Raw genomic sequence first — 8,392 nt, 5'->3', positions numbered from 1 at the left:
CCCTATCAGAATAGCCAAGATGAATAAAACACATAACAGCAGATGCTTCTGAGTGTGCAGGGAAAACTGAACACGTGTCCATTGCTGATGGGAGTTCAAACCTGTACTGCTATAACGAAATACAAGTATGGAGGTGCATGAAAAAGCTGAAAATTGATCTACCACAAAAAAATTTACTTATAATATTCTTGAGAAAATGCTCATTTTACAATAGAGATACTTGTTCATTCATGCTCACTGTTGCTATATTTATAACAGCCAGAATCTGGAAACAGGCTATATATCCATCAACTATGAACTCTTAGTGAAAATGTAATACATTTGCACAATGGAATATTATTTAACTAGGAGCTTCATTCTTAATGGAAGGTATTTTGAACACTACCAAAGAAGAAAAGCAAACCTCAGTATAATGAACCCTGTGACCTACAATAAAAATCTGTCTTAAAAATATATTGCTGCAATAATGGCCCAAATATTATGAGAGTATCTAGGCAGCTTCTGATTGGAATAAAAACCCGTTTTATAAAATGAAGCACATATATACCTGACATTGCATATTTGACCAAGTAAGAGAGTAGGTAGGTCATGGTACCCAGGGAAAAACTGACTACTTCCCATTCTGTTAAAATAGTGGCTCTCAACTCTATAAGAGTTGGTTGTCCCACTGGCCTGATCTCACTGTCACGCCAGCCACAAATAACACACAGAGATGCTGCATTTGATATAATGCTGTTGGACAGTCAGTAGTTTTTCTTATTGGCTAGCTCTGTCTTAAATATTAACCTATTTCTATTAATCTTAGTATTTCCACGTTGTGTTATCTTACCAGAGAGAGGGGCCGGCATTCTTCTCTGTGGCTGCTACATCTTGAATCTCCTCCTATCTCTTCTTGAATCCTCCTTCTCTTTTCGTACTACTTATCTAGCTTTCCTATTGGTCAATATTGTTTGTTTCATTAACCAATAAGAGAAACATATTTATAGAAAGACATCTCCCATTACTCAACCTTTCTACTTCTGCTACACTTTAATACAGTTTCTTATGGTGTTCTTACTTCCTAACACTAACTTTGCTACTGTTATGAATTGTAATTAATATCTGATATGCAGGATATCTGATACACAGGTTTAGTACTGATGTGTTAAATAAAGATGGAAATGAGATGACTCCAGGAGATATAATCTTAGATAAGCCCTCTTTGGAGAAATTTCTTGCTGTAAATGTCAGTTAACCCTGAGAACCATGACCAGGGTGGGAATAGAGTGGAAGATTTAGGGAAATGTATCCTTAAATGTGATGTTATTGAAAACCTTGCCTCTCAAAGCTCAATAATCTAGGTGGAGGAGAAGAGGGAAATGTTAAATGAGCCAGAGGTGGTAGAAAACTCCAAGGAAATAGCATTATCCTAACAATAATACTGTTACACAAATGAACTTACAGAGGAGATGACAGCATGCTCAAAATGGCATAGATTGAAATCAGACAAAATCCTATTACTGAGAAGGGAGCAGTCATGAAATGTTCAACTTATACATTGAAAAAAAAAAAATGCTCCACATTCCTAGCTATCAGGGAAATGCAAATCAAAACAACTTTGAGATTCCATCTTACCCCTGCCAGAATGGCTAAAATTAGAAACATCAGTGATGACTTACATTGGAGAGGATGTGAAGAAAGTGGAAAACTCCTCCACTGCTGGTGGGAGTGCAAACTCATACAGCCATTTTGGAGATCAGTATGGCGGTTCCTCAGGAAAATGGGAATTAGTTTACCACAGGACCCGGCAATCCCCCTCTTAGGCATATACCCAAAGGATTCACATCCATGCAACAAAGACATCTGTTCAACTATGTTCATAGCAGCACTATTTGTAATAGCAAGAATCTGGAAGCAACCTAGATGCCCCTCAATTGAAGAATGGTTAATGAAGATATGGCACATCTACACAATGGAATACTACTCTGCAGAAAAAAAAATAATGGTATCTTGAAATTTGCAGGCAAGTGGATGGCACTTGAAGAAACCATCCTGAATGAGGTAACCCAGTCACAAAAAGAGGAACACAGTATGTACTCATTCATATATGGATTTTAGACCTAGATCAAATGATCACCAGCCTATAATTCACATCACCAGATGAACTAGGATACAAGGTGTATTCTAAGAGATTCATATAAAGTCCCTCACAGAACTGGTAATGGACAAGTCCCCCAGAGCTCCGGTGAAATGGGGGAGGACAGCGAATGGAGAGAGAAGTAGGAGAAAATGAGGGGGAGGAAAGGAAAACATGTGCGACCAGGAATATTGAGCCTGGTTAGGAATAGAAGATAGGAAAGAGAAAGAGACAGAGACAGAGAGAGAACAAAAAAGAGGGAGCCAATATTGGTTTGAAGATAAAATTGAACACAAAGAAAGTCAAGAGAACTATAAGACTGCTCCCAACTAACAAGTTGAGCTTACGTGGAAAGGCTATCATAAATGCCCTTCCTGGAGAGTGAGATCAACAACTAACTTCTCCATGGAGCCCTCAACTAATGCCTGTTGAAAACAGGATCAAACACCTATACATAAACACTGAGTCGAACTAGAACCCAGATGCAGATGGAGAGGACAAGACCATGCTGCAGAAACACATAGAGAAAGCTTACCTGAACAAGGAGGAGCTAATGGCCACTAGACTGATAGCTGGGAAACCAGCATGGGACTGACTCAGGCCCCCTGATCATGGGTCTTAGCCAGAAGGACTGAGCAGTCAAAGAGACCTCAGACAGTGGAGCCAGGATGTATCCCTGGTTCACAAAAGAACTTTGTGAACATATCCCCCATGGAGGGATAACTGCCTTAATCTAGAGACAGGAGAGAAGCCCTAGTCCCTACTTCATATGACCTGTCAGATCTACATGACCCCAACTGGATGGCACTCCCCTACATATGGAATTGGGGTGGGGGGATGGGAGGGGAGGGTGGTTAGAGTGCATGTGAGAGGGCAGAGAGGGTAAAAAGGGAGGGAAGGAGGGAGGAAGGGCTGGGGGGTAGGGATCGAGGGAGGGAGGGAGAGGGAACTGGGATCGACATGTAAAATAATATATTAAACTAAAAAAAAAAAAAAAAATGCTTTGACTCCAAAATTTAAGTTGAAGGACAAGTTACTGGGGAAATGGATTTCTATTTTTGTTTCCACAGAAAATGAAAAGATGTGGATTCCTTCCAGACTAATGTTGCTTGATCATGCCAGACCGCCTGAAACAGAGTACAAGATGATCCTACATTCAAAACAGCTGGACAAAACAGCCCTACAGACTACAGCCAGGATATCTGAATCTTCTTCGAATCCCCCAAGACAGCGCCCCTTACTAGCAGGAAGTATTTTGGAAAGAACGATGCCCAAATTCCCAAATATTGTCTATAAATATTTGTTTTCATTTAATTGGACTGTTACATAAAATTAAATAAAATTTTAAAAATGCAATTATCCACTCCTAGAAAGAAAACATTCAGTTTTTTTCTGTGTACTTCAACCACAAACATAATTACATATTAAAATTTTATTTTGTGTGTTTTTTTTACAGGAATGGACTGATTACTGAAGATGAGTTGGGGTCAGTAAACACCTTAACCTATTGATACATCTCATTGGCTCCTTGGTGCTCTTATGTAATACAATGTATGACAACACTTCATATATATTACACTTAAAGGAACTTGTATGGTTAATGCTGACTGTCGGTTGTAGAGGGCCTAAGAATCACCTGGGAAACACTTCTGTAATTGAGGTAGAGAGACCTGTCTTAAATCTGGACAGTAGTACTTTGTGGATAGGGGTCTTGGAATGAATGGAAAGTAGAAAACCATTTGAACACCACTATTTCTTAATGTGCTTCCTGAAAACACATGCAATACAATCATTGCTTCACATTCCTGCTTGCTTTTTATTGCCGTAATAGATTCTATACACAACTGTGAGGTAAAATAATTCCATCTCTCATTCAGTTGTTTTGTTATTTTCTAACAGCAGAAATGAAAGTAAACAATAGACATGCTCACTTTCCTTTTGTTCCTGAGTGGTTTGTGTAGAAAAGGAAAGCTTAATTTCACCTATATATTTGAAAAATAATATACAATATTTTTCTAAAACATAACCCAAAATTGCATACTCACATATGTCTTTTTCTAGAAAATAAACAAATAGAATTTACTACTCTATCCCCAGAACAATAACAACAAAAATTACAGGACTAATGTATAATTTTTAACTTATCAATGGCAAGACAGTTATTAATTCTCTATACCAGCCAGTCCATTAAGCTATAAATTATATTAACAAAATAAACCAATGTTTGAAAATCATAAACTATAAAACAGAAGTCTCTGCTGAAGTATATACAGCATTGCCTGGTATGCATGCTATGATTTTCAGAAAAAATTAAATGTCTATATGACTCAGACTTTCTGCTGCCATGTAAACACTGCCATTCTTATCACTACATTGTGCAATGTATTACATATTCTGTTTCTAATATCCGATTTTTGGAATAAAATGAGTATCATTTAACTTTTAAAACATCAATTATACATCATTATACATTGGAGATGTATCTGAAAATAACTATGTATATTTTGAAAAACTATGAAGTAATTGATGTCATTGTTCATATTTAGTGATGTAAATAAATAATAGAATCCCTTAAATTTCTGTTCTGTTAATAAATAATTATTCATTTTATACTCTCATATCCATCAAAGCACATTCTACAGCTGTATTGTCTTTTGTTCTTAGATACTGGTAAAACGAAATTGCATTTAATGTTTCAAATTCTCATAGTGGTTTTAGTAATTGGACTGTTATAGATTTATGGTTTATATCTTCCCCAATTATTTTAGACTTCGTGACAAAGATTTGAGTCATATCCAATACACATTCTGTATATAAATACCAATAAGATATCATTTTTCTAAAAATATTATATTATTTTCTTTCTGTTTGAGATCCTTCTGAATGAATTTCAAGAGATCTAACACCTCTTTTTGTTAGAATGGAATGTAAAAAATCTTTTCCTATTTCAGATGTAATCAGTTGGTTTATAAATTCATCATGCATTCAGTGGTCTTATTATAAATTTGTTTCCAAATTCTGTGGAAACAATCTCTGATAAAAAAATTAGGGATTGGAAAGATATTTCCTTAGGTTTCACTATATGCAATATGAGAGACCCACGTTCTAAATTTCTTCACATGGACAAAGGTAATTGGGCTATGCAGGCCTGTAACCTCAGCTTTATTAGGACCAGGGGAGTATGACTGAAGAAGGAAGGCTGAGGTTCAACAGCCAGTTTGCATTGAAAAAGACCAGTGAGACACATGTACCATTGGAGTCTCTTGCAAGGGACTAAGGCAGCAAGGGAGTGGTTGAGCTAAACAAATTTCATGGTCCTTTAACTTCTACTCATAGGTGGATATGAAAAGCTATGGATAGGTGGGCCCATGTTCACATCACATACACCCATATAGAATAAGTAAATAAATAATTGTAAATTTATGGAGTAATAAAAGATATTTAAGGATGGTTTTATGAGTTATTATCCCTTAGAAAACAAACTATATTCATCTTTTCAAACAAAACCTTCTTATATATTGTATTACTTTCTCAAATGTTAATATAAAATGTCTCTATGGTTCCTCAAGAAAAATAATATCTATTTAGTCCAGTAACTCTTACCACAGGTTTCTATGCTTGAATGACATAGCTGATATTTTTAAAGGAGATTTGACACATGCCTTTAATCCCAGCACCTGGGAGGCAGAGGTAGGTGGATCTCTGTGAGTTTGGAGCCACCCTGGTCTACAGAGCAAGTTCTGGGACAGGCTCCAAAGCAATACAGAGAAATCCTGTCTTAAAAAAACAAAACAAAACAGAAACAACCCAAAAGCATTTAATTTCCCCAAGAAGACTTAGACACCTTTAGTAAGGAAGTCATAGGTTACATTGGTGTGCACACATTTGACTATCTCATTGCAGAGTATTATCTTACTCCACTCTAAAATTTCAGTAAAGTTGTTACTCTTCCAGTATTATGCTACAATGATCCAAAATTACCTGCAGAGTCTTTGAACATGAATAGAATCCTAGTTTAAGAAGTATTGCAGTTACCTTAAGCAATTTAAAATATATTTTTAATGCATGAGACTGGCATATCTGAAAATTTAACAATTCATCAAATTAACATTATTTATTCATCGAGTAAATGCTGGGGCAATTTTTGGCACGTTAACAGTGATTACCTACAGTAGTTTGCCTCTGAAACATTCAAAATTAAAAGAATTAGGAGGTATCTATTGTATGTGGAAAGTGAGTATTTTAATCAACATACTAAAATTATTGTTTGAAGCTAATTTTATCTGAGTAGGCAAGGATATTGTGTGCAACCTAAGGCTCAGACATCCTCAGTGATGATACCTAACTGCTCTTTTTGTGAAGGAATCCTCTGGACACATTAAATAAACCTTTTCCTTTCTCCCACATTATAATTGCTAATATTGTTACAACCATTATTGTGAAAGATAAAATAATATGCAAATAATATGAAGACTAGAGTAATATTTTTACCATTATAATGTATTCAGTTATTAATCATGATAAGTTTACATTTTTCAATGAAAATATTTATTTATTGTTTACCTTGATGAATTTTAGGTTTTAAACAATTTTCTTGTGTGCTATTCATTTATGCATACCATATACTTTTCTTATGAACAACTAAAATATATTGTGTAGATTTTTTAATTTCTTTCATGAACTGTAATAAAAATCACTCTACTTTGGGCTTTTGTCAGTTTTACAATTTTAGCTTTTCAAAGTTTATCTTTTAATCACATCTCTATTTACAATTGGGTAGTGAGAAGAATGAGTTTTATTCTGTAGAATTAACAACATGGCAGACAGAAGCAAGTGGGATCACATTAAATTTTCATCTTCTGAGAACCATTGTCAAAGTATTTTAGTGCTGTGATTTCAGTTAGTCAATGTCTAAAAATAACCACTGAATAGAAATATAATATATATGTACATAAATGTGTACACATATATATGTGTATATACACATATGTCTTTCTTTGTAACATGTTTTTAAAACCATAAATATTAGAATAAAATATTCAGTATGTTTAATCTAATATATACTATCAAATTTTATATTTTTCCATTCAAAATAATAAATGAAAAATCTGCATTCTAAAAGTATATATTAACACAATATAATCAATAGAAAATAATTGTATAGATATTTTATAAACTGTTCTTCATTATATCATGGATCACATAGGCATGCATCATTAATTACATAATATTTAAAGTCTGTTGGTAATTTTCTTTGAAGTAATCTATAAACAAAATTTTCATAAAAATTTTAGAATAATGTAAGTTGATATGTCTAAATTATTCTAAGATGCTAATGACTGATATCTATAAATACTACAATTATTTTCTGACTTACACTGATGCTGTTGACATCATGTTTTTAAGAACACATATGATTTGAAGCAAAATATATCTATTTCAAAACTACATCTTTCTGAAAACACTTGCCACACCTCAGTATTATAAACCCAGTCAAAGCAAGCCTAAATGTATACATGTGATTCCACATTCAATTGTATAATTACAGTATTATGTGTAAATGCATTTAGAAAAATGAGTAAAATTGCTATTGAATATTTTTATGAACTTTCATTTCTGTACAAATTCACATACTCTCTGATCACAAATAGGATTTTCTTTTGAACTCTTTCATAATCAGGTTTATTCTGATAAGGGAAAATAATCACAGAGATTTTGGTCCAATTGTTCAATATTTAAAGAACATTCATTTTCTTTTTATATATATAGTTTTTTTTATTTAAATTAGAATAAAATTGTTTTGCATATTAATCCTAGTTCCTGCAACATCCTGTCCTTCCCTGTTCCTACCACCATCCCCAAACCCATTCTCCTTCTGTTCCCCAGGGAGGTTGAAGCCTTCCATGGGGAGTCTTCAAAGTCTGTCATATTATTTAGAACTGGCCCCAGGCCCTCCCCCATGTGTCTAGGCTGAGGGAGTATCCCTCTATGGGGAATGTGCACCCAATGTCCATTAGTATACTATGGATAAATACTGATTCACTACCAAAGGCCCCATAGACTTCCCAGTCCTCTCAACTAACATCACTTTCAGGGAATCTGGGTAGGTCTTATGCTGGTTTGCCAGATATCAGAATGAAGTCCATTAGCTCCCCATTGTTCAGGATGGCTTATAAGGTAGTCATCAATCTCATTATCAGGGAAGGGCATTTAAGGGAATTAATCTCCACTATTGCTTAGATTGTTAGTTGGGTTCATCCTTGTAGGTCTCTGAAC

Source organism: Phodopus roborovskii, unplaced genomic scaffold (assembly GCF_943737965.1).
Source record: "Phodopus roborovskii unplaced genomic scaffold, PHOROB, whole genome shotgun sequence".
Lineage (NCBI taxonomy): Eukaryota > Metazoa > Chordata > Mammalia > Rodentia > Cricetidae > Phodopus > Phodopus roborovskii.
The sequence above is the reverse complement of the archived record's forward strand: the minus strand, read 5'-3'. Positions refer to the sequence as shown.